General features: G+C 42.0%; 1 pseudogene; it reads right to left on the bottom strand.

Moving 5' to 3' along the window:
• Positions 1–23,430: 23,430 nt before the first annotated feature.
• On the bottom strand, positions 23,431–24,477 carry LOC123935282 (annotated as a pseudogene).
• Positions 24,478–25,087: the final 610 nt, after the last annotated feature.

The following is a 25,087-nucleotide window of genomic DNA, read 5'->3' as shown; positions in this document are numbered from 1 at the left end:
CTTCTACTGAGATAACAAGAGGCAGCTCCTTTAGTACAGTGCCTCCCAACACTGGCCACCCATGAGAATCTGAATACTGATGTCCAGGCCCATCTCTGGAGATGCTGAATTAATTGGCCTTGAGGGAGCACCACGGATTCTGATGCACAGCCAGGGATGAAAACATCGCTTTAATCAGTTGTAATTTTCGTTCCAGACTCTTGAACATTCTCAAAGTTGGAATAAACTTTAAGGAAAACCATGTAGTGGGGAAAGTGTGACTGGATTGGGAATATTTAAATGATAGTTACAGTGTTCCGGCAGTAGAAGTTTCAGAATGATTCCTTCCAAAGGGAGTTTAGGATCCTTTTAATAACATTTACATCTTTCTGTGTAAGATGCAGTGAGTAACTCTGATTGTTAGGCTACACTAGGCTTTGAAAAACATTTGGATATTGCCTTAAGTTTTGTACCCTGTGGCTCTGGATTTTCAGCAGCTGTATTGAATTGGTGTGTAGATGAGCAGGACAGGATCTAAGCTGTGAAATAGTATGAGGAAGGAATAGAATATGACAGATTGCCACATTCACTCAAGCTCTGGGTAAATGCTTGTATAAGAGAGTTACTGAGCTGATATTTGCAGAATAAATTTTTCATGGTCATAAATGACTGATTTCCTTCAATTTAAAAAATCCTGTTGGATTTTTATTTATTTATTTGAGAGAGAGACAGAGACAGAACATGAACAGGGGGGAGGAGATAGAGGGAAACGGAGAAGCAGACTCCCTGCTGAGCAGGGAGCCCAACACGGGGCTCGATCCCATGACCCCGAGGTCATGACTTGAGCTGAAGGCAGATACTTAACCGACTGAGCCACCGGGTACCCCTCCTCTCCTTTCTCTTGCTATCTTGGCTTCTTTCTGGAGTCTTGTGTATTCCCAGTCAATAGTATTCCTCATGCATGGAAAAGTAATTTTACTGAAGGTAAAGCATTCAGGGGTGCCTCCAGCTCTCTAAACCACTAACTCTCAGCCAGCTGTTATGGAAAGAACAAAATATTTTAAAAATGAAAGTGTTTTTTGTTGTGCTACTTAAGTATGAAACATGATTCCTAACTTCAGGCTTACAGTCTCAGAGTTGGGTAGGGATACACAAGACTGAGTAGAAGTTTGGTCCAGAGCCCAGATCTGTGGAGGTCCAGCTTGATGTTCTTTTCATCAGACATTCTGCTGGCATTTGGTGAGATGAAAGGTGGAGTTGACTGAGAGAGACTTTAAAATTTCTTCTGGAAGTGCAGATTAAATGGCCTCTAAGAACCTGTGAGAGTCCATATTCCATGAAAGACCACATTCCGTATTCCATGAAAACAATGAGGTTATTTATTCGCCTTTAACCAAGTTGCTTGAAATTTTATAGCCTCTTGTTTGTCAGCAAATTTTTTTTTTTGAAAATCATGGAGGTAATGGTTGAGGCTTATTTGTTTGAAGCTGATGATCATCAAGATAGAAATAAACATACTTTTCACCCTTTCCAGGATGGGAAAAGAAGAATTTCCTGGGAGGTGCAAAGGCTGTCCCAAAGAAAACCTATAACTGGGTTGGATTATCAGAGAATAAGAGAAGGTAGAGACATCTGCTTGGAAGTTTAAAGAGGGGGAGAATCTTGATCCTGGGTGCTGTGGATCCTGGGGATGAGGAAGAACAACCAAGATCACAAGTTGCCCAACTGGAAGAAAGCAGAGCACTAAGGACTGTAGCACTTTAGATGGGGCAGGGCAGAGGGAATGCTGTGCAGATGGTTGGATGGATCATGGTTAGCAGGCACAGCCGCACCCTGCCCAGATCATTGGTGTTCAGCCGGTGATGGGGTCCATTCTTCACCAGAGGCCTCGAGATACAGCAACGTGAAATAGCTCGGCGCTGCTCCAGCAGTGGGAACCTCAGAAGGGGCAACAAGAGACCGATGCTTCACTTTCTGCCTATATCAGTTCAGGTAAGTGAGTACTTAAGGCAAAGCCAAGGTCTTTTGTTTGAGACAAGGCCATGCCACTGTAGTTGTTTCCTCAGTGTCAATATGTGTTTTATTAATAATCATTATAATAGTAATAATAGCTACTGTGTGTTTAATGCCTACTGCTATGGACTGAATGTGTCACCCCAAAATCTGTATGTTGAAGCCCTAACTCCCAGTGTGACGGTGTTTGGCGATGGGGGTCTCTCCCTCCATGTGCATATGCACTGAAGAAAGGCCATGTGAGGACATACTGAGGACTTGACTTTCTGCAACTCAAGCCAGAGAGCTCTCACCAGGAACTGAATCAGCTGGCCCCAACATCTTAGACATCCCAGCTTCCAGAACTGTGAGAAAGTAAATTTCTATTGTTTAAGCCCCCCAATCTATGGCATTTCATTATGGCAGCCCAGGCTGGCTAGGACAGCTACCATGTGCCAGGAACTTTCCACATTATTTCAACTAAGTCTTAAAATAGCTCTGTAAAGTAGCTATGTGTACCTGGTAAAGGAAACAGAAACAGAGGTTAACCACCTTGCCCAAGTATATAAAGTGCTTAGTGCAGTGTGTAGTACAGAATATGCACTTATAAAGAACGTTAAGACTCAGAAGTGTGTGTTCTTTTCGGTGTACATTCGAGTCATCCTTTTGTTCTAGCACGTCCGCTGTCTCTGTCCTTTACAATCCAGAGCTGCCGCTTGACACAGAGATTATGACTCTGTTGTGACTGGATGGAAATTACTGAAGTTCAGCCAAAGGGGGTTCTTAGCCTGGATGGGGAACCCAGCCTCATGGTTCCTTGAAGTTTCTCCCCGAAGTTAGAAGCTTCTGGAATAAGAACCAATAGTGGTGGACCCCAACTGGGAACCAAATAGGGGACTTTTTCTTGAGACACTCCTCTGCCAAGGCCTGCTCCTGGGCACACTTGATTGCTATTGGAGATGTCTAGGCAGTCACAGGTAGCATCCAGCTTGGAGGATGGAAGATGAGGTCCACATAGGAAGCTGGGTCCTTAATACAAGTGGTTGGCGATAGACTACTAGCCCTTCCTCAGATGGCCTTGCCTGAGGATAAGGACCTATAGTAGAGGGACTTTTGCTCTAAATCTATTTTGTGCCACCCAGCAAATCCAGGGGAGTACGGAGGGAGTGATGCACATTTCCCTCCAATGTTGGTATTCCAGGCATGGTGTGGCGATACGGCCAGTATTGAGGGCAGGGGTGCAGAGATAAGGAGGAAGAAAAGAGGAGACGGGAATGGGGCACAGGAAGAGGAAAGTGTTTAGAAACCTCAGAATCTGGGAAGAAGTGGAGGAAGAGTTTCAAAGTAAAGCAACGAGCAGCTGGAGCCATGGACACTTCACTTCCTTCTCGCTCTCCCTGCCTCACTCTTGAATGAGGAGCTCCAGGTGGTGAGTGAGGAGAATGTTCCTGGCGACTAGCATAAAGGAGCATAAGAAAGTGAGTAAGTAAGGAATAAAGTCCAAGGTTAACAAAAAGCACCTTTACTATTGAATTCTTCTGAGAAATTTTCAGAAGTAAGTTTCCCGGGTCTGTTTTAGTTTCTTTCATGTTAGGGAAACGTCAGCTCCTCTCGTCTAATTAGCACAGTTAAAACTCCGTGGTAAGATGGGTGACTCGTTCCAAGGCTTTTATTTCTTGTTGCTTTTGTACGCGGAGCTGCCATAGCAGTCAATGTCTGTGTAGCTTTCATTCCCTCGGTGCTTGCTATTCTCTCTGACAGTAAGAAATTCTCTTCCTCCGTGAAACAACTGTCATTTTTGTTAAAACCCAATGCCTGTCATTGATTCCTTGCAACTAATGTGCATTTTATCAAAGGGTTCAGATGCTTCACAGAGAAGTCCCACAATGCTATTCTCCACTGGAAGCCCGTTTTATTTCCTGAGGCTATTAACTAGCTTACAATAAAAACTTTTAAGCACGCCTCTTTCCTGAGAAAATTGCTCTCAGAATCAGTAGGACTGAGCATAGATTGTAATGGAAAGAGACAATAAGATCATCTTGCATGTAACCAGGTTCCCATTTAGAACTACGTTTGTCTGTCTAACCTGTGGAATTGTAGGATGCCGCCCAAATTGTTCCTGAGGGTTAAGTGGCCCACAGAGAATTTAGGATTGTTGACTACCAATTCTTCCAGAGGGAATGTTCTGTCCAGCTATGTAACAACCCCGGGTGGGGCAGTGGGTGCCTCCGCGTGCCTCCTTAGGATGAAGGAGGACTCGCTCTGAATCTAAGGCAGTTTCTCAGCTGCGACGCTTTGGACATTTTGAACTGGATCATTCTGTGTGATGGGGCTGTCCTGTGCTTGTAGGACTTGCAGCATCCCTTGCCTCTACCCATTAGATGACAGCACCTTTCTCCCGTGTGGGACAACCAAAAATCTCTGCACACGCTGCTGAATGTCCCCAGGGGGGAAATAGCGCCCCCTATTGAAAACTATTGACCTAAAGCATATACAGTCGTTCTTCTGGTACAGTTGTAGAATGGTTTTGAACAGTTTCCCTAAAATGGTTCTACAACTTTAAGGAGCCACTAGAGGGTGACCAGGGATGCTGATTAGAGCAAGGTCACAGAGGTGTCCCTGAGGGGACCCCACAGAGACTATGGGAGAAAGGGGGATCCCTTGGGAAGCTTGAGGAAATCATTGATGGGAGCAAGTCCTGGGATCCTAAGGGCTTGGGAAGTAGCCACCAGTAAGAACACACTCCTCACCCCAAGAGCTGAGAAGACCCTGTGTTAGGAGGTAACTGTCCAGTGATAGGCCCCATCACCCACAGTGAGGTGTACCTCTGTAAGGAGGGGTCGGTCAGACTCTTCCATCTGCTTGATGTGGTGTCCTTAGTGCAGAGAGGAGAGAGATTGTTGGTCTTATCTTGACTTTTCATGAAGGGGAAACAGCATTCAGTTCACTAAACATTTATTTTGTGCCTACTAACTTATTACTGGGTTCTGTGTTGGGCTATGGAGATATTGGTAGATTGTGTAAGTGGTCACCAATTATTTACCCCTCTGTATTTAGGCCTTTGGGGTAGTCCCTTCTGACACTGATTCCGGGCTTGGCCATGTGATTTGCTTTTGCTTTGGGTCAGTAACAAACGTAATACAAGCAGAGATCCGAAGAGCTGTTGTTCCCTGGGCCCTATCCACTCTTCAGGCTCTTGGGACCCTGGCACTGCCGCCATGTGAAGAAGGTCAGACTAGCTTGCTGGATGAGGAGACACCCTTGGCTGTGGGGCTCCTGTTGCCTTAACTGACCGCCAACAGGAGGAAGCAGAGCTGCCTAGCAGGCCTGCAGCTAGATGACACAACTGGGCTAGGCACAGCAGAAGACCAGCAAGAGAAAGCCCAGCCCGCCTGCCAGTCCACAGAGCTGTGAGTGAAATTGGTGGTTGTCGTTTTTTAGGTCCTTTAAGTTTTAGACTTGTTTGTTATGCAGCAAAAGCTAATTGGTACAGAAGCAGATAGATAACACAGTTCTTGCTTTGGGGATCCCACAGTCTAGTAGACCATTAATTTTTCCCCAAGGGAGCCTGCTCGTGTAATTGGACATTTTGGTAGATGGTGATACTAGTCACTAGGTAAAATACTAGTTAAAAGCAAGAACTCTGACACCAAAGTACTTGAGTTCTGTTAAAAAACAAAAATTCAGCTGAGTAAATTTGAGCATCTAACTGGCTTCATTAAGTGATTCATGAGTCAGGCAGCATCCTGTCTAGCAACAGGGATGCTAGATGGAGGGGGGACTCAGAGGAGTTGTACAGAAAGGAAGGATTTTATAGGAAGGGTAATGGGGTAAGGAAGTCATTAGCAAAAGAAAAGAAGGGATTATTTCAGGCAAAGTCACCTTCCCTTAGGGGGAAGGAGAGAGGGTTTTACTAGGCGATTGCCTCATCTTCCTTGGGCAAGGGGAGGGAATGGAGAGATCACATGTGACAGATTATTTCATTTGTGCTGATCAGAAAATTCCTGACTGACCATTAAGACCATATTTCCCCGGGAGGTTGGACCACATTTCCCCGGGAGGTTGGAACTGCAGTTAGGTTTGGTATTAAGTTCTGGTTTGGTGACTTGGACTAACTGATTTCATTATGGGCCTGTAGTTTTCTTTTTATAGTTCAGATCCCAGCTCCATTACTTACTAGTCGTGTGATGCTGGGTAGATGCTTAATCTTTGGGTCTCTATTGCCTCATACGTAAAAAGAAGTAAAGTAATAATACCTACTTCATAGACTTGTTGAGATGATTAGTATATACAGAGTTCTTATAACAAAACCTTGTACTTAAAAAGTGTTTTGGGGAAAGTTTAAGCTACATGGCTTAGTCAGGTAAGCACTGACTCTTGATCCCTGCTCACGTCTTGATATTAGGGTCGTGAGTTTGAGCCCTGCAATGGGCTCCGCAAGGGACATGGAGCCTAGCTAAGAAAGAAAGAAAGAAAGAGAGAAAGAAAGAAGGAAAGAGAGAGAGAGAAAGAGAGGAAGAGAGGAAGGAAAAAAGAAAAAAGAAAAGAAAGAAAGCTTTAGCTATATATGGTTGGTCCAAAATAGAATCAGTATTAAAGTTTTTTCTTTTTCTTTTTCTTTTTTTAATATTTTATTTATTTATTTGACAGAGAGAGAGGTCACAAGTAGGCAGAGAGGCAGACAGAGAGAGAGGGAGAAACAGGCTCCCCACTGAGCAGAGAGCCCGATGCAGGGCTCGATCCCAGGACCCTGAGATCATGACCTGAGCCGAAGGCAGAGGCCTAAACCACTGAGCCACCCAGGCGCCCCTCTTTTTCTTTTTAAACAACACTTTCCCCTAAATAGCAGTGTGTGTGTGTGTGTTTGTGTATTTTTTTTCTGGAAAATTGAAAAAAAAAATACAGGTAAACTATAAAGAAGAGAACAAATGTCATCCCTCAGATTTTGTGCCAACTTTAGCAATAACACACTTGATTTTATTTATTTTTTAATATATTTTTTTAAGATTTTATTTATTTATTTGACAGGCGGAGATCACAAGTAGGCAGAGAGGCAGGCAGAGAGAGAGGGGGAAGAGCTGAGTAGAGAGCCTGATGCGGGGCTTGATTCTAGGACCCTGGGATCATGACCTGAGCAGAAGGCAGAGGCTTTAACCCACTGAGCCACCCAGGCGCCCCCCAAGAGCCACTTTTAAAATGGTAACTCTGTACCGTGCAAAATGTGGACTAGACCAGGGTAAAGATTTGGCTCTGACCCTGAGCAAGGGGAACCATTGGAGGGTTTTGAGCATAGGAGTGACATAACCATCAAGTCATTGAATTTTTTTCTAAGGATTTTATTTATTCATTTGAGAGAGAGAGAACACATGTGGGAATAGGGAAAGGGGCAGAAGAGGAGGGAGAAGGACAGCAAATCTGAAGCAAACTCCATGCTGAGCATGGAGCCTGATGTAGGGCTTGATCTCACAACTGCAAGTTCATGACCTGAGCTGAAACCAAGAGTTGGACACCCAACCGACTGAGCATCCAGTTGCCCCAGGTCAGTGCATTTTAATTAGATGATGCTGGCCACTGTGCTGAGAATAGACTGAAAAGGGTGGGCAAGAATAGGAGAAGAAAGATCTATTTATGGAAATAATTCTTTATTGGTAGGCATTTTCATTGTTTCCATTTTCTCTAACTTTTAGCAACCAAGAAATCAGTGTGGGCTATTTTGTTATATCTTCCCTTTATTTTCTTAAGATAAATTCCAAGAAGTGGAAGTCCTGATCAGTGAGGACATCTGTTATTATGGCTTTTGCCAAATTGCCTTCTAGAAAGTTGGACTCAGTTTATATTGCTGCCAACTGTGAGTAAGAGCACCTGCTTCCCTCTACTTGTACCAGCCCTTGGCAGTATTACTCTTTCTTTAACTTACTCAGTCAGGAGTTCCAAGTGTGCCTTTAAAATATTTCTTATAGAAATTAGACCATTTTTACCCCCATGAAACATCTCTGCCCACTGTACCCTAGTTCAGCTATTCTATTAAACTTTGAGTCAGTTAGATATTCAATCCTTTCTGCTTGGTGCTACCAATATATTGTTTTTCCTGTTCCTGAAGGCAGGAAGACCTTGTCAAACTGGCATGTTATTTGATTTCCACTTCAGTGTTTTTAAAAGGAATTAGATGAGAAACCCAAAATAAATATAGAAAATCAAGTCTGAATATTTTTTGGAACTTAATGTTGGATATTAAACTTCTGGTGAATTTTTAATCAAGAATCTAATAGCTGCCAAAACTCTAAAGAAAACTTACTACACGCTGGCTTAATTATGAAGGGAGAGTGAATTTTACATTTTTTTGTTAATTTTTTTCAGTTCTTTAAGATTGACCACTAATCTTTGAGCTTTTCAGAAGGAGGCCTCTTTTCCAAAGATATTTTTAAAGCCAGAAGCCTTAATCAACGATTTAGAATTCTTTGTTGGGAGAAAAACATAAAGAATAAACTACAGCATGTTTATAAATATGCATGATTACATTTTAAGTATAAGTTCTTTTTTTTAAGGATTTATTCATTTATTTTTAGAGTGAGAGAGGGGAGGGGAGGGGCAGAGGCAGAGGGGGAAAGAGAATCTCAAGCAGACCCTCCCCCACCCTAGCATGGAGCTCGATGTAGGGCTCGATCCCAGGAAGCCAAGGTCATGATGTGAGCAGAACCAGGAGTTGGACACTTAATGGACTGAGCCACCTAGACACCCCTATTTAACTATAAGTTCTATTTCTCTTTCATCCCTGAAGTATCACTCGGTGAAATTAATTTTAAGAGAACATTGACCAGGCCTCTCAAAGTTAAATTAAATAGAGGAGTGCTGCTGCAATTCAATTATGTTTTCATCTTTCGGATTAGTCATAGGTTGAAGCCCTAGTTTCATATGCTGAAGAGATCACCTAAGTGACTTGTTCACAGTTCTCATTTTTTTCCTTATGAATAATTTCCCTCAATAGGTAACCTTTGTCTTCTGTGGGCATAATAGAAGTGTTTGTATAGAAATAGCAAAGGAAAATTGTTATATTTTGTGATATTTTGAGTTGTAAAACAGAATGATGCTTCTGCACTCCACAGCTGATCTTCTCTATTTCTCAACATGGAGGTTTAGAAGCGGATTGACCTGCTACTGTAGTTGTGTAGGAGGGGGGAAAACAGGGCTCCTGTTAGACAGGAGGAGGGGGTGCCCACAGGCCTGGAGAGGGTTAGAGCTTGTCGAGAACCAAAAAAAGAAAAGAAAAGAAAAAAGTCACAAACCTGCCCCTGATGTCTCATATTTCTGAGGTTAGACCATTCCTTGTGTTTAATTGGTCCTCACTGATTCTTTCAGAAATTTCTTTTTCCTTTCTAAAACCCTCCAGCTTTGCATCTTAAGCCATCAGACTTTACCACTTTCTAGTCTTTCTCATTGTACTCATCTCCAGATGCCCAGGCCACTCTTCTTTCTTGGAAAAAGAAGTATCTTCGCACTTCCTGTCATTCTTTCCAGCACTTCTTCTGCATAATTCTTCGCAGTTTAAGTACAAGTTGATTCTCATTACCTGTGACATTTATGTTCTATAAAGTAGCAGTGAACACTGAATTTGTGAATGTTGGACCACTGCCCCTTGGGCCCCTTGGAGAGATACAGGTGTAGGTTGTTGCCAGCCTCTGGTTACAACATTTTCATCAACCGATCAATACGTAACCTTGTTTTATGTGTGTTTTTGTTCAAAGACACATGATTTAATATGTATTATTGATTCATCATATTGAACTCTCAACCAACTGCCCTATGTCAGGTCTGAAAGAAGCTTCTCTAACATGTTTATTTTCTTCATAAAGTACATCACAGCCTTCTTGCACTTAAACACAGTAGACAGAACTTTAAGCATGAGTCTTGAGCCATTTTAAATAGTGAAGTTACCAACAAAAAGCACAAAAAATACAGAAAACACAGCACCAAATAGACCATGAAAAGGACAGTTGTGAAAAAGACAGTATGAAACAAGGAGGCAGTGTCGCCTTTTTTGACCTCAGCTATGAGAATGTGCATTGGGTAACTAGAGTTTTTTGCCCCTTTGCATGTCCACAAAAGACGACTATTGCTCCATCAACATCAATTTTGAGGTCACACAGAAATTTTAGTAAGTAGGTGAGTTCACACGTATAGAATCTGCAAATAACGAGAATGGACTGTGTCTATGTTAATGATCCACCTAATAATATGATCTCTTCAGTGCTTGACCTCCTCTCTGCTAACAGTCTTATCTACCATATGCTTTCAGGTATGCATCTGCCAGGTCATGCGAAATGTTTGAAAGGACAATATCTGTATTTTCCCTTTTCCCTCCCTTCCTCTGAACATTTCTTCTTCATGTAGGGTTCTGAAAGTGTCAGAACCAGGATAAATTTTTCTTTAATGTCGCATCTGCTTTGTTATGGACCGAATGTTTCTGTCCCCCACAAATTCATATGCTCAAGCCCTACACCTAATATGTTTGTATTTGGAGATTGGACATTTAAGGAAATAATTAAAGTTAAGTGAGATCATATGGTGGGGCTTGGATCCAATAGAATTCGTGTCAGTACAAGAAAAGACACCAGAGGGGCACCTGGGTGGCTCAGTGGGCTAAAGCTTCTGCCTTCGGCTGGGGTCATGATCCCAGGGTCCTGGGATCGAGCCCCACGTTGGGCTCTCTGCTCGGCAGGGAGTCTGCTTCCTCCTCTCTCTGCCTACTTGTGATCTCTGTCTGTCAAATAAATAAATAAAATCTTTCAAAAAAAAAAAAAAAGACCAGCACCCTTTAAAAAAAAAAAAAAAAAAGAAAAGAAAAGGCACCAGAGAGCTCTCCCCTACTGCAGCCAGGAAGAGAGCTCCCACCAGAAACCGAACGCTGCTGGAAACTTGATCTTGGACTTTCTAGCTTCTAGATTGTGAGAAAAGAAATGTCTGTAGTTTAAGCCACTCAGTCTATGGTATTTTGTTAATGGCAGCCTAAGCTAGCCTAAGCTAAGACACGCTTTTCAGGTATTTTTTTCTCTAAAAGACCTGTCTCACTGTCTCACCTAGGTCTGTTGTCTGAAAGAAGTATTCCCTACTTCAGCCTTTTCCTACCCACCAGCAAAACCTGTCTTTTATGTATTCCTCAGTACTTTACTTTTCTAAAGTTGGCTTACTAATAGACTAATTACCATTGACTAGGATTACTTTTATTATGTCTACTAACATTTTAGTTGTAAAAATAATGTATGTTTGCTTTGGAAAATACAGAAAAATAAAAAGAAAATAAAAATCACTTTAATTCGAAAATGTTGACATTTTAATACATTTCCTTTCTGTCCTTTTTTTCTGTGAGAACTTGCCCAGGTTCTTGGTTGCACATCACATCAAGTAACTCATTACATTGAACAGAAAAAAGAAACTTATTGGTAAGATATTAGAGAGCTCAAAGAAAATACGGGAAACTTGGAGAACCTTATTTAGACTGTGGTATGAAACTGAGCCACCAGAACTTCTTTCAAGATTTTATTTATTTGAGAGAGAGAGAGAGCATGAGCAGGGGGAAGGGCAGAGGCAGAGGGCCAGGTAGACCCCTCGCTGAGCGGGAAGCTTGATGCAGGGCTCAATCCCAGGACTCCGCGATCATGACCTGAGCTGAAGGCAGATCCTTAACTGACTGAGCCACCCAGGCCCTTGATCTGGGCCCTTCTGTTGCTCCTGCTGGACATAAATGTTGTGAGTAGTACTGCTGCCCTGGACACTGGGTACCCTCTCGGCGTGACCTTGCTTCCAACTGACTGATCTTGCTTCTTTGAGAGACTAACTCAAGCTTCAAAGACCTACGTGGGAGTGTTGATTGGCCAAATTTAGCATGCCCTTAGCCGGGCAGCCAGGGCTCAGGGAAAGCCAGGATCTGGTCTTTCCTCTTTGTTAGCAGTGTTGAGGAACTACTTCCCACAAGATTCACACAACGGGGGGGGGGGGGGGGGGGGGGGGCTCCTCGGTGGCTCACTCGTTAGGCTTCTGCCTTTTGCTGGGGGTCGTGATCCTCGGTGGCTCACTCGTTAGGCTTCTGCCTTTTGCTGGGGGTCGTGATCCCAGGGTCCTGGGCTCTCTGCTCAGCGGGAGGCCTGCTTCTCTCTCCCTCTCCTACTCCTCGTGCTTGAGTTCCCTCTCTCACTGTGTCTCTCTCTCTAGAATAAATAAAATCGTAAAAAAAAATTCACACAATGACAGTTTCTCCAAATTTAAGGACAGCATTCAGATAGGAAGCCCATCCTTTAAAAAAACAAAAAAAAGGACTGTAATTTATCCTTCGGCTGTACAGTATTCATGTATACCTTTCTTTCCAGATTTTTATGTCACAGCAATGAAGGAAATGCGTGACATTTGCTGTCCTTACCTATACTTCTGGCCACAAGTCAATATCTAACATTTATACCTTCTGCCTTCTCATACGTATTTCAGGTCTCCTTTGCCAGCAACCTGTATCTCAGATGCTCAGTGTTTCTCATTTAGTTGAGTTACTCAGACCTTCATTCCTAAGGAAATGAAACCCTTGGTGGTCGTGTGTGGATTTGCTTGTCTTAACATGTCTTTAATTTTATCATCAGACACGAAAATAATATGAGGCATCCTGGAACTTACTCTTTTCCCTTGTACTTATTTATCCTTATCTGCATTGAACAGTAGCAGCTCAGCTAACCCTTGGTAGTAAGGATCCAGTCAAGAAAATAACCTCCCACCTCTTTTTTTTTTGGCCTTTCTTCTTTCCTCAGGGAAAAACAGAAGCTGACGTGGTAACTTGAAAGTCCTGGCTTCTCTCTATATGAAAACCATTGTTGCAGAAAATGTACTCCTTTAGGTACTAAAGCACTTTATAAATATTAACTCCTTTAATTCTCACAGAAATACCACGAGATTTTACATTTTATGGAGAGGAAAATGGGGGCACAGAGAACTTAAATAACCTGCCCAGATTCACACAGCTAGAAAGCAGTAGAGATAGGATTTGTACCCAAATTCCTGCTCAGTGTGGTGTAGTTTTCAGAGTTGTTCTGTGGAATGGTGAGAAAGTCAAATTTCCTGTATCCCATGTTGTGGGACAGCACTTAGAAAAGCCCGGAAACAACTCTGGAAGGTGTTCTATACCTGCTAGGTAAAAGCAAGTTGCTTCTGGTGTGTATCCGAAGACAAAAATATTTGATAGATCTAAAACTCCATAAGGATAAGGATAGGCATTTTTGTTTGTTTTGTTCACTGTAATATCCTTAGCACCTACAAAATTACCTGGAACACTAGATGTTCAATGCATATTTGTTTAACAAATGAATAAATATCAGGCATCAGGGACTAGGTTAACTTTCCCCAGTAAGAAGGCCGCATCTGGAGAAGCAGCTGCAGTTGGAATCACTCTCCGGTGAAGCTTATGCCAACTGAGCATCATCCTCTAAGAAGCCCCCGTCCTCTGCGCTGGACAAACCGGAAAGTTAAGTGGGGATGTACCAGGAATCACCATACCTGCATTTCTTGGGGATTTCACGGTCATGCTAATTGCTATAAGTCCCTAAGATATGGTATTGCTCTTTATTTTTCATTTTAAGTGGATGGGTAACCTGGGGGGGGCTTCCATTAGGCTCATTTTACTTGTGGATCAGAAACAATATGGGGACTCTCCAGCGATATACAAATCCTTAGAAAACAGGTATACCATCATGGGCTGAGTCCAGAGTGTCTTTATGTCTACTTTAAAGCAGGCTTCGACTTGGACTCAAACTATTTATCACCAGAATCTTCTAAGCCTTCACTCTAATTAGTGAGTGGCAGTGGTGGTAACTCAAATCCAGTGTTTAGTAATCTCTGAAAAGAGATTTTCTTTTGCCCAACGCACAGGTTCTCTGGTAAATATTTATGGGTCCCTTTGGGAAAGGATAGAAGGAAGATTGCCAGTATGTTTTCGGGAAGTGATTTTAGGACTCTTAAAGCCTCTTTGGCTTCCCTTGGTTATGGGACCAAGAGAAGACATGAATGGCCTTATCAGATGTGGGAGGAAGGGTGGCTTGAACTGGAGATTGAATATGGGATTTGGGTATTTGAGTTCTTGAAATCCTTACACAACTGCAATTCTCAAGGCATACTTTTTCTTTATTGATGCCCTAATGTTCATATAAGGCATTTAATGAGGCTGGGTTTCAATTGACATTATGCATTAACTCCCTTATTAAAGTGGAGGTTTGATTTTAGGTAGTTTTATACTGCTGCTACAATAAATAAGACATTCTTTTTTAGCACCGACATAAAAAGTCCTTAGTTTTGCTTTCAGTCAAGAATTAGGGACGTCAGTGTGTCATTTTCTTTCTTTCACTTTTCTAATATTAGCTGTGTCACTCTTCAGTCTTGATTTTTCATGCTGTTATATATGGCATTAACGATGTGGTCCCCCAATGCTTACTTTCAAGCAGATACTGGAAAAGTTGTAATTTGATTAGTTACTTTTCCATTCTGGGCCATGGGTTACCAGATTTCTCTTCATGAAGGTTCACTGCCTTTACCTCAACTAGGTTATATAATCAAGTCTAGATTCCCCTCCATTCTAGATCTGTTGTCTGAAGTCCTCTCATTGTAACAATTGCTGATCCAGTGTTTCATGACATAAAGTGATTTTATTTATCCTAAGTAGAAAGGGAATTGATTGGAAAGATATCAGATATTTCATGGAGTTGATGGGAAAGTTATTGAACCAGACTTACAAGATGGACCAGAACTAAGGAAATCTGGGCAGCGGGAACCACAGAAAATGTCACGGGCCAGGCACTTTGGGTTCCACTACTCCTCTCCCTGGACATTGGATGCTACTGTGACTGATGATATTGGAAGGGATCCCAGAATTCCTTCTTGTCATCTTGTGTGGCTGAGCATAGGTCATGTGCCATGTCCTTCCTGGTTGCCTGTGTCCAGGGAAAGCATGTCCTTGGTTTTTGGTGTCTTGACTTTTGGTGTCTGTGGGGAGGAGGCTGAGGCCCTATGTGTAGGCAGGATTTGAACAATGACAGATTCTGCACATTTAGCATGTGAACATATAGAATGACATTGGGGTCACAACTTTGAGTAAAGGGTTAATGTCAGCACTGGGCTGATTCAGGTCTGCCTATAAGAATGACCTCAGAGTCCTGTTTCTTTGGAAACTACGATGATCAATAAACATGGAATGTTGTACCTGTTAAGTTTATTGTGAAGGTTCATTTGTGGGACTGCTTCTGGACTGGAGCTGCTGGGGACTAGCATGCAGGTTTTGGGCCTATGTCACTAGAACCATATAAAAGATTGTTGGGAAGCTAAAGCTGTGGTTTCTCTGTGTCAAGGTGATCTTGGATATCGTTCTGTGGCAGACTTGCATTTCTTGCGTGGGAGTAGGGGAAAAAGAAGCTGTGTACTTGGGTAACTGTTAAGTGTTTTTGTTTCCTATGGGTGCTATACCAAATTTCCACAAACTTAGTGACATAACATAAATTTATTACTTTGTAGTTTCATAGGCTAGAAGTCTGACATGGATCGTGATGAGTTAGATCAAGGTATCAGCATATCTGTGTTTCTTTCCAGAGGCTCTAGTGAAGTACCTGTTTCCTGGCCCTCTCTAGATTCTAGAGGCCTCCATCTTTAAAGTCAGAAATAGGGATAGAGTCCTTCTCACGTGGCATTATTCTGTTCTCCTGCTTCCCTCTTCTACTTTTAAGGACTCCTGTGATTGATTATCCACCTAGACAATCCAGAATAATCTCTCAATTTTAAGGTCAGCTAAGTATCACCTTTAATTTCACCTGCAGCTTCAAACCCCTTCCTCCATTTAATACAACATATTCCTAGGTTCTGGAGACTAGGATGTGGACATCATTGGGGTCTGTGATCCTGCTTAACCACAGGTGTCCTGATGAAGGTGCTGTCTCTTGTCCTCTCTCCTTCTTCAAAGCTATGTACATGGAGACTAAAGCCTGTAATGTGTCTTAAATCTGATTGCCAGTCTGAATCTGTAACCACTGCTGTGTTGTTGTCCTTTAGAACCACAGTTTTGAGAGGGCAGACCTTTATTGGGAGCATTTTCACATGCTCAAGCACAATTTATTAAATCTCTGTAGGAATCTACTGTTATTATGACGATGGACTAATTTCTTAATTGTGTAGCTCCCAGGACATCTTTCCTCTCCAAAACCTCTGAGAGTAATTCTCAGATAGGATTCTGGGTAATAGGTTTCTGGGTCTCTGTTAACTATTCAAATCTCCAAAGCTTTAGGACTTTTTTTGACTAGCAGAAAGAACTGAAAGCTACTGTTTTCTTTTAGAGGAAAAGTGCTGTAAAAAAAACCTGTCTGATACAAATTTTAAATGAAGCCAATATGCTAGGCTGGGCTGTTGTAAAATTATTTTCATCATTGCATTCATTGTGTCGACCAGATCTTTGGCTCCAAATATGCTGTTCATGTAAAATTTTCATTTCAGCTGTCAGGGTAATCAAAATGGTTTCAAAAGCTTTCCTTGAATACGGAATTGAAATAAAATAATAAAATACACTATCAAATGCCAGATACTACAGAAGGAAGATACCAGATATAGGCAGGTTTTGCTTTTTTAAAAAGTTGATTTTATTAACTTCTTTACTTTGATATAATTTTGAAGTAACTATTCCTGACATACACAATTTCAGCATAATTCAAGTGGCTTTTCAGTCCAAAATCAGATTTGGGACTACATAACTAAACACAAAATGCAGAATAATATTTCACTTATTCAAGTCATCTTTTGATGCCACAGTTTATGTTGTGTAATGGTATTTTTATAGTGTATAATGTATAATTTTGTATAATGGTAATTTATAATGCATGGGCAGAGAAACACAATGGTGGTTACAAGTTTTATCTTTTAAAATTTTGATACTACAGATCTGTGTTTCTAAAAAACCACAAGCTACAGATGTCTATAAGCTACATGCTCTTACTATTATATTGCAGAATAAGAATGTTGTTGACATTGTGGATGACATAAGTGTGGAAATGAGAACTAAATCTTGGAGAGAACTCACTGAATAGTCAAAAGGCTATGCAAAATATTATTTAAAAGAAGCTTCTGTTTCAAAACGTTACCTAGTTTAGTCACAGTTAAAAACCAAAATAATGCAGGAACATCAGGCCAGATCTTTCTGGAGATATTATGGGGATAACAGTACCAGATTTGCTTTCGTGTGGGTCTGCTGCTACAGAGCAGCAGGGGTGGGACGTTTTCATCCCCTGCACTCCTCTTCTTCAATGAAAGGCTCTTGACAACATTCCCATCTGTCCCCAGGCTTTCACCTCTGACTGAGGTTATATTTGCTGCTCAAAATTTCTTCCTGCTCTTGGTATTCATTTATTGATCCATCCTTCCATCCAACAACTTTTTGTTGAGTGCCACTTTATAGGAATTTCATTGTAGAAGAATCGGTGAAGGTGGGTATGATCTTGATCTGCGTTACCTGATCACTCAGACATGGGGGAAACTTCCAGAAAAAGTGAAATCAGTCAACTCACCAGTTTCGAGGGTCTGGATATTGTCATCCATTCTTGCTCACTACTTCTCTGAATTGGTTGCTATATTAGGCTGTATCAAGATAATCAAGATAAAGTAGATGTCAATTAGAAAATTGCAAATGGGGACAGTCAATTGGATTGAGAATGGAGGATGTGGGAAAGAAGAGGGTAGGTTAGGGAGAGAGGGGCTAGACAAAGTTGCAAGGTGATTAAAATTTTCCATCACCATTTCATATGCCTAATATCTGTTAGTAGCTGCCCCCTCAGATTTCCAGGACATACTGTTGCTTTGTAACCAGTGAAGACCCCATTCCCTCTCAACCCCACTACCATTCTTTACTGGGGGATGATGCCTGTCTCTTTCTCCAGTCCCTGGATTCAGCTTTCTTGATATGTCTCAACTGTATATATCATGTCCTACTCTGTTATGGCAGAGTCCTGTCCTAAGGGCCAGTCTTTCCTCTTGATTAGCTAGCTACTGAAGATAAATAAAGGGGACATTCTCCCTGGAGGCAATGCAGCAATACTGGTGGCTCTAATGGAACCTAGCAGATAGATAGGACTTTTACTACCAAACGCACATACCCTGTAAGTGGTTAACCTCTTAGTAGTGTTGATACGACGAGCTTTGCCAAAATACCGCTCCCAGTTCAGTAGCAGCAAGTATATGGTTCTTGCCTAAGTTCTTCTCTAGTAAATGGCAGGAGGAGTGCATGAATTTTCAGTTATGAGTATCTTTCTCTGGGTTAGCAGGCAGTGGATTCATATATGTTAATAACAGAACAGATTGCCCAAAAATGGCCTCAATACTTTTCAGCTTCTCCCATCAACATATTAAGTCCATTTCTCTACCCTTGAAATCAAGGCTGGCCTTCGGATTTGCTTTGACCCATGGACAGTGGTAGAAGTGACATCAAGTGAGTTCCAAACCAATGCATCAGGAGGCCTTGTGGCTTTTGCTTTTGTTTGTCTTGGGACCCTGTGATCCACTCTGTGAAGGAACCCAGGCAGTCTTGCTGGATGATGAAAGACATGCGACCCTGTCATTCTAGCCTGCTACCTACCAAACGTATGAGTGAGACCACCTTAGATCATCAAGCCACCAGCTGTGTGCCAGCTGAGTCAAGATGCATGCACATGTCTAGCAGGGATTGGCTGAACTAGCCCCAGTCAGAACAACCAACCAACTCTGCAGATGATGAGCTAAATAAATGGCAGTTGTTTTAAACCACTGGATTCTGGAGTGGTTGGTTATACAGCAAAAGTTAACTTACAAGAGTAGTTAATATGAGATGATTTTTTATTCAGTAGTGAATATGAGATGAGTCTCATCAATATGAGATGATTTTTATCCTATTTTATTTTGCCTTTATTTATTTTTTAAAAGTTTTATTTATTTGAGGGGCACCTGGGTGACTCAGTCAGTTGGGTGTCTGCCTTTGGCTCTGGTCAGGATCCCAGAGTCCTGGGATCGAGCCTCATATTGGGCTCCCTGTTCAGTAGGGAGCCTGATTCTCCTTCTCCCTCTGCCTGCTGCTATGCCTGCTTCTGCTCTCTCTCTCTCTGTCAAATAAATAAATAAAATTTGAGAGAGAGAGAGAGAGAGAGAGAGAGAGAGAGAAAGCACAATTGGAGGGAGGGACAGAGAGAGAGGGAGAGAGAGCATCTCAAGCAGATTCCATGCTGAGTGTGGAGCCTGATGCAGAGCTCGATCCCACTACCTTGAGATCATGACCTGAGCTGAAACCAAGAGTTGGACTGACTAAGCCAGGTGCCCATTTTTGTCCTATTTTAAATGGGAAAGATGGTTTGGATTTATCAGTAGAATGGATTAAGATCTATAAAATTTGACTCTGTGACCTGAAGAGGAGAACAAAGAAAAAAAGAATATGAAGATATACATATCTAAAACTACCCAGAAAGCACAAATCTCTTGCCAGCATTTGCTGGGAAAAATCCAGAGTATTTGAATGGGTCTAAGTATTTCAAACATACCCACTGATTTGAAAGAGGATAGTTCTGGTTCTAGGTAGCACTAAGCATTTGTGGCATATGTCCCAGTTAAGATCAGACTAAGATTCAGAGGTTGGTGACCTTACCTGGTATCTATTTGTATGTGTGATAATGCCTGAAGGCCATTTTCTTTTCCCTGAAAAGAGAGGGAGTTCTTTATAACCTTGTATTAACCTGAATACAGTTGGGACTCCATCTGGCTCAGTCTCTGAGCAATGTTTCTTTAAAAAAAAAAACAGCATTGTGGCAGAAAAGCATAATTGACAGTAATTCATCTGTACTCAGTCTCTTGGGAAAAAAAAAACCCCAACAGGAGAGTACATTCTTCATGCCAACAAAGCTTAAAAAGCATCTTCCTTAGACATCTTTATTGTTCTCCGTCTTTCTAGTATGCTCTGCCACAGCATTCCTAAGAATTCTGTTTCTGGAAGTGGCTTATAAAAAATATAAAATGTTCTCTTCTTATTTTCTCCTTGGTCTTTGAAAACTCTTCCCTGAAACCAAAATGCATGGCTCTTCTTTCTCTTGGCTATGGGTCCCTGCTCAAGTATATAGCAAAAAATCTTGGTTTTGTCCTCTCCTCTAAACTCTCCTCTCACCACTGCGATAGTCCCTCATTCACTTCCTCTGTTTCTACCCGGTATTGTTCATGCACAGTGAGACCTTCCTCAAAGGCAACAGTCCCTGCATCTGGCCCTCCATGCTACATTTGGGCCTCTGCAGTGGGTAATTTGTTTTTAATTCTCTGAGAATCATTTCAATATCCACATTCCACAATATCCACATTCCACACACCAGAGGAAAGATTTGGCACTTAACTCTCAAGTTAAGATTTCTCCTCCTTTGGGAATAGGGTAGAAGTCAGGGTGGGGGGGAGTTGGGAGGGGCTGAAATGTCCATATATTAACATAGCCTTATGTGAATTTGGATTATATAACTATGAAATAATGTGATACAGATATGCATACAAAGTCTCATTTCTGGGATGAAAGTTAAAATAGTATGAACCTCTTCCAAAAATCAGTAATCATATATGGTAAGGCTGGTGGGCTGAATTGGAAACTATTTATGCTATTGATATGGTAGCTGATAAACACAGCTACATGATACTGTTCTTTGTCAGTCTTACGAGAAAGTTATTCTTGAATTATAGGAGTTTGGATTATGAAAGGTGTTCTGCAAAACACCCTAGCATAAATTGACTTTGATGGTACGCCCTGTCACTTGCTTTTGTGCCTGAGGCAAAGGGATTGGCACTGGGAAAAACTAGGAAAGGAAAACCAAATTTTGAACTCTCATGAGGAAGGGGAGAAGCAGACACTTAATGAGGGGCTTTGGAATCCAGGTGACAATGGGCATCGCTGTGGAAGGTTGAGAGCCACAGTTGTTACTTCCCCATGGTGCCCAGAGCTGCTCTGGCATTTTCAAAATTGGCAGTTCTGGGACCACGGGGACATATAATCAGGGATGTTCCAAGAGCTGTTCCATCAGTTCCATCAGCTATGTGAGCATTGAGGCTTCCCCTAGTGGCCACATTAGCGAGGACGTTGATGACTCTCTGAAAGAGAGAAAGGACCATGAAGATGCCAGCTACTGTCTATGGCTGACAAGCTGGTCCATGGTTGGGCACAGGAGAGGCATCCTTTAAGACTTTCAGGAATATTTTGGGGTGGGAGGATTTTTTGGAGGGTCTGTGTGTGTAGAAAGAGTTAAATGGAAAACATTGAGATGCTGATGATAGTCAATCTGAATTTATGCCCAAAAAGCTTGGAACTTGGGATTCTTATTATACCTACACATTCTGGTATGGTAGCTTTATTCCTTAATCTCTTTATGGGCTTACACTATTTGCTTAACTCCCTTAACCTCTGGTTCCTCCTTTATAGAATAGAAGCAGTAATGGCATTTAACTTTCCGGGATTTTTGTGAGGATTCAATGAGGTGATGCGAGGAAGGAGCATAGCATGGTATACAGGCAACATTGTAAATGCTCAGTAAATGTGAGCCATCGTTGTGTTGTTAACACATTCAGTGTCTTTGAAGCATACATTCTCAGTTTCGTAGAACCCTTGGAATTGGTAACATGGTTTGCTGACCACACTGCTTCAGATTTCATTGGTTACTTCTGGGTCGTAGATCCCTCCTGATCTTTAATGACTGATGTGGCAGGAGGACCCAGGTAATGATTCCTTCTTAGTCTTGGGCCTTCTGTAAAGTGAACTGTCGATTGCAGCTGGCATTTTCAAATTTTCTGACACATCCTCTGGGAAAACGGAAACTTCTTACTCAGGAGAGATGGTATTTTATCAGCAAGATCAAGCCATTCTGAGAGAGGAGAAATTACCCATGTGTTCTCATTCACTGACATTTTGGGAAAATTACTACAGTTTGCTTCCTTTATTAAGTGGCAGAAAAATTCTGTGAAAGCAATTAATGAAAGTATTTAATTCTGACTATATTAAAGCCAAGTTTTCTGTCTCTGTTGCACTCAAAATGGCAGGTTAAATGAATCCTTGAAAGTGTGACTAAGGGTTTCCATGGCAACCAGATGGGACTAAGGGAGAGACCAAGTTCTGGGTCATAGGTGCTTTTCTCCCACTCACTGGGGACCCTAGCAAATCCGTTTGTGGATGGAACCTTGCCATGACTCTCAGTGCACCCAAGTCTAGAGCTCCAAATGTCCCTTTGTACCCCAGGTGGGGCCAGTGGAGGTTGGAGTGACTGCTCATAGTTAAAGGACCCCAATGAGTAATAATAATACCATAGATTGGATTTTAATTTTCATTCCATAAATGTTTTCAATTTACATTATTTCATTGATCATGTTATCACTCGAACATAAGCTATCACCATTCTAAAGGTGAAGAAACAGGTTAAGAAAGGTGAAATGGGGGCACCTGGGTGCCTCAGTGGGTTAAAGCCTCTGCCTTCAGCTCAGGTCATGATCTCAGAGTCCTGGGATCGAGCCCCACATCAGGCTCTCTGCTCAGCGGGGAGCCTGCTTCCTCCTCTCTCTCTGCCTGCCTCTCTGCCTACTTGTGATCTCTCTGTCAAATAAATAAATAAAATCTTAAAAAAAAAAAAAGAAAGGTGAAATGGTTTTCTAGAGTTTCTAGTCTTTACTCTAGAAAAGTGGTAGAGTCAGGGCCTAAATCATCCAACTCGAAGACCAGTGTCCATTCCTTTGGGCCATGGGTTGGGTTAGAACCTTCTTCACAGGGTCTTCCTTGTTCACTGTGGCAGGGAAGGTGGTTGGAGAGCGTGAGGTTTTACCTGTGTCACCACTGGGTGCCATGATGGAGAATAGGACACCGCTTTATGTATTTTCAGTTGCCAGGGTGGGAGATTAATACTTTGTGAAAAAAGTATACACATTGCATTTCTTCCACGGTTCCTGATTCTTTGCCTGCTGAAGTGTGGAGCCCCTTATCAATTGCAGTAATGAAAGAGACTGTCTTATTGCATCTATTAACACATCCTTCCTCGGTTTTCTTCAGTTACACTGATTATTTCCCATTACGAGCTTATTCTTTTCTGGGCTTTTTCCTCAAGAAGCTTCTGTAATTTCATTTCCAGTTATTCTGTTATTGTAAGAAGTGGCTCTCCAGTGGCACAGTGGGTCGTTTTGACCTCTCACATAAAGCAACTTCTAACTTTTGTGTGGAATGAAAGAAAACTGGTTGCTGATGATTGGAGTTGGGTGGACTGTATGAGTATTCTTGAGCCTTTTTTTTTTTTGACATTACAAAAGCTTATTTAACAAAAATGTTTAATATGAAAATATACACAACCCAATTTTTATATTTAATAAAATAGGTGCTGTGGACAGGAGTACATAGAAGCAGTTGATTTCTCTGGTGAACACAGAAATTGTTTATACTCATGCCAAGGCTTGTAACATGATGATACTATTTCCTCATGATACCACCATTCCAGTATTGTCCTATCGTCCACTAGCTGCCATCTCCACACATTTCTGTCTCAGGAGATTCATAAAAGGATCAGATCCTTGTAGTAGTCCTTGGACATGGCTGCAGCCATCTAATTTCAATAACTTCTTGTCCATAAATTTTTTTTGGTTGGGGGAGGTGAGCTCTGCTCCTAGTGTCTACTCAGCTCAAAGATGCCTCGAAACAGAATTCATGGACTCCCTCAGGCTCCAACAAGTAAGCCTGGCGTTTTCCCTAGATCTTTAATTATGACGAAATAACATTGTAATTGTTTTCCAACTTTAGAATTATATCCTTCTTTTACTTTCTACTTCCAGCCTGCCCCTACGTATTTTTTCCTCTGGAAACTTTCCTGACTCTCCTGCTTCCTTTTCACTCCCACCATAATCCCATAATAATCAGCGGCCATCTTAGATCCACAGTGCATCATCTGCTTCCTTTCTGGCCTCTCAGTTTCTTCTCTTTTTCTAATGCATCCTACACATAGCAGCATGAATACTTTCCTCAGCTTTTATTTAGTTTAGGTCACTCCTATTCTAAGAAGCCCAGAATAACTTTAAATTACCCCTTGAATTAAATTAAACCTCCTAATTATATACTCTAAAGTCCTCAGCCTGTAAGCACCTCCACTTAATGGCCCCTCTGCCTGGACATCCTGCTTCTGGTACACAAGCTCATTGACACCTCCCACTTGTCCCACTTGGAGTGCACATGTGTACCCTCCTGTTATCCCCTGAGCCTTTGAATATCCTACCTCTCCTGTTCAGAATGCCTCCCCTCATCATTTTACTAGGAAAATAATTGGATTAACTTTGTTTGACTCAGTGTTTCTCAAATTTGTTTTACCGCAGAATACTTTTGCTCACAGCACAGCTAATTAAAACTGTGCTAGATAGGGGCACCTGGGTGGCTCAGTTGTTAAGCGTCTGCCTTTGGCTCAGGTCGTGATCCCAGGGTCCTGGGATGGAGCGCCGCATCGGGCTTCCTGCTCAGTGGGAAGCCTGCTTTTCCGTCTCCCACTCCCCCTGCTTGTGCTCCCTGTCTCTCTCTCTCTCTCTCTCTCTCTCTGTCAATTAAATAAATAAATAAAATCTTAAACAAAACAAAACAAAAGTGTGCCGGATAGCTTCTTTTTACTCTCTGTTCCTCAGGTCCATCCTCCTTGAAACTTTCTCTGTCCTGCTGTGTGTTCATGAGGGAGGCCAGCCTGTGTAAACTACATCAACAGGTCCTTCTGGACCTCTGTCATGGTTAGTTGAAGCATCAACTGTGGCTGGGCTATATTATCCACTTATTGAATTAAACACAAGTATAGGTGTTGCTGTGAAGGTATAACATGTATAATCAGTATACTTGAAGTAAAGCAGATCACTCCCCTTAATGATTCGCCTCATCCAATCCGTTGAAGGCCTGAAGGGCAAAACCTGAGGTTTCCCAAAGAAGTTCTAGCTCAAGGTTGCAGTATTTAACCACCCCAATTGCATGAGTCAATTTCTTAAAATTAATTTCTCTCAGGGCGCCTTGGTGGCTCAGTGGGTTAAAGCCTCTGCCTTCAGCTCAGGTCATGATCCCGGGGTCCTAGGATCG

Source organism: Meles meles, chromosome X, assembly GCF_922984935.1.
Source record: "Meles meles chromosome X, mMelMel3.1 paternal haplotype, whole genome shotgun sequence".
NCBI lineage: Eukaryota > Metazoa > Chordata > Mammalia > Carnivora > Mustelidae > Meles > Meles meles.
The sequence above is the reverse complement of the archived record's forward strand: the minus strand, read 5'-3'. Positions and strand labels throughout refer to the sequence as shown.